We start from the raw sequence: 2,327 nt of genomic DNA on the forward strand, positions 1-2,327 counted from the left end.
GGGAGACGAAGGCACCTGGCTCCTGGAGTGGCAGGGTGGGGTCTACATGAGTCACCTCACCCCTATTTCTAGTGGGGTGGCTACCTTGTTGGCCCCGACTTTTTAGCTGGAGATCTTGGTGGTCAAGGAGCTAAGGCCGGGCCGCTTGCTCCACCTTGCCGTTCATTTGGGTAGCGTGTCGCACCACTTTGTGAACGTGTACATGCCCAGTCCCGGCGCGTTGCAAGCGCGCTTCTTTGAAGAAGTGCCCGCTCTCTAGAGCTCTATCAACAGCGGCGAGTGCATCATCCTCAGGGGGAATTTTAACTGTACCCTCAAGGTGAGGGAATCGCTGTGGTCCCCAGTGTGGCCAAGTGTCAGTGCAGAAGTTGAGGGAACTGATCAGCTCCCTCGACTTGGTGGACAGAATCTCCATCCCGCCTTCACATGCAGGTCTGGAGGAGGGGGGTTCTGGAATCGACCGTCTCTACATTTCGCAGGCGTACGTCTCCCGCGTCTCGGTGGCCTCCATGCAGCTGGTACCGTGCTCGGACCAACGCCTGGCGTGGGCAGAATTCACTTCACTCCGCACGTGGGCAGGGTCTGCGTACTGTCACTTCAACAACTGCTGGAGGACGAGTGATTCCGGTACTCGTTCCGTCGATTCTAGGCCAACTGGAGAGGGAAGTGGGGGGTCTTCCCCTCCTTGAGGCTATGGTGGGATGTGGGCAAGATTCACATCCTTGTCTTATGTCAGGAGTATGCGAAGGGGTCGACCAAGAGGCGGGAAGCCAAGATCGGGCGCCTGGAGAGGGACATGCTCAACCTGGAGTCCTGTCTCGGTCAGGCGATCATGGACCCAGCCCTGTGACAGGCGTACTAAGAAGGGCACGCTGAGGGACCTGCAGCTCATAGGGTCCTGAGGTGCGTACGTGAGTTCGCGGATCCAGATCCTGGAAGATTTGGACCTAGGCTCACTTTTCTCCGACTCGCTGGAAAAGTGGCGGGGGGGTCCGTAAGCAGCTCGTTGAGCTGTTGACCAACAACGGATCCTCAACTATCAATTATGGTGTGAAATACAATGGGATTTCTGTACATTACCTACATTGGGACTCAGGAATTAGAGGGGTGTTCTCAAAATTTTCAGATGACACAAAATTGGGTGGCAGAGCTAATAATGTAGAGACTGCACTGAAATCCAGGAAGACAAACAGGCTGACAGACTGGACAGATAAATGGGAAATGAAATTCAACATAGTGAAATGTGAGCTGGTTCATTTTGGGAGGAGGAATAAGGAGGCCAGTTATTGGTTAGAATGTAAGAAATTAAATGGAGCAGAGGGGCAAAGAGATCTGGGAACAGAGTCACATAAATCACTAAAAGGAGCAACACAAGTCGATAAGAGAGCAAAGAAAGAGCTGATGTTCTTTTCTAGAGGAATACAATGTAACAGCAGGGAGGGAATGTTAAATTTATAGAGAACCTCACTTAGAAGGACTGTGAGCAGTTCTGGTCTCCAGATTAAAAAAGGATATTGAAACACTGAAGAAAGTGCAGAATAGATTTACAAAGATGTCACCAGAGAGGATGTTACTATCCAGCAAGATTGAGCAGGCTGGGGCTCCTTTCTCTGGAAAAGAGAAGACTAGGAGGAGATCTGATAGAGGTCTTTAAAATTATCAGTCAGTCAGAACAAGGGGGCAGCAATATAAGACAGACATTAACAGGTCAAATAGAGAACTTAGGAGGAATTTCTGTACTCAGAGTGGTGAGAATGTGGAACTCACTGCCAGGTGGAGTGGTTGAAGCAGATAGCAATAATGTGTTTAAGGGGAGGTTCAATACATTTATGAGGGAGAAGGGAATAGAGGGATATGGGGGCAGGGTGGGACAAGGTAATTAGATTGGTAGGAGGCTCATGTGGATTATAAACACCAGCACAGACTAGTGGGGCCGAACAGCCAGTTTCTAGGCTGCAATTCTGTGTACGTACAGCAGGGGCGGATCGATGCTCGGGTTTACAGGGCCCAGGGGCGGATCGATGCTCGGGTTTACAGGGCCCAGGGGCGGATCGATGCTCGGGTTTACAGGGCCCAGGGGCGATGGTGTTCCCACGCATCTTCTGCCCTTGTCTTTCTGGATGGTAGAGGTCGCGGGTTTGGAAGGAGCTGTCGCAGGAATACTGATGAGTAGCTGCAGTGCACCTTGTAGATGGTACACACTACTGCCACAGTCCATCGGTGTTGGAGGGAGTGAATGTTGAAGGTGGTGGATTGGGTGCCAATCAAGTGGGCTGCTTTGTCCTGGATGGTGGTTAAGAAGGATGTGAAGGTCCTTGAGAGGGTGC

This window comes from Heterodontus francisci, chromosome 34, assembly GCF_036365525.1.
Source record: "Heterodontus francisci isolate sHetFra1 chromosome 34, sHetFra1.hap1, whole genome shotgun sequence".
NCBI classification, from domain to species: Eukaryota; Metazoa; Chordata; class Chondrichthyes; order Heterodontiformes; family Heterodontidae; genus Heterodontus; species Heterodontus francisci.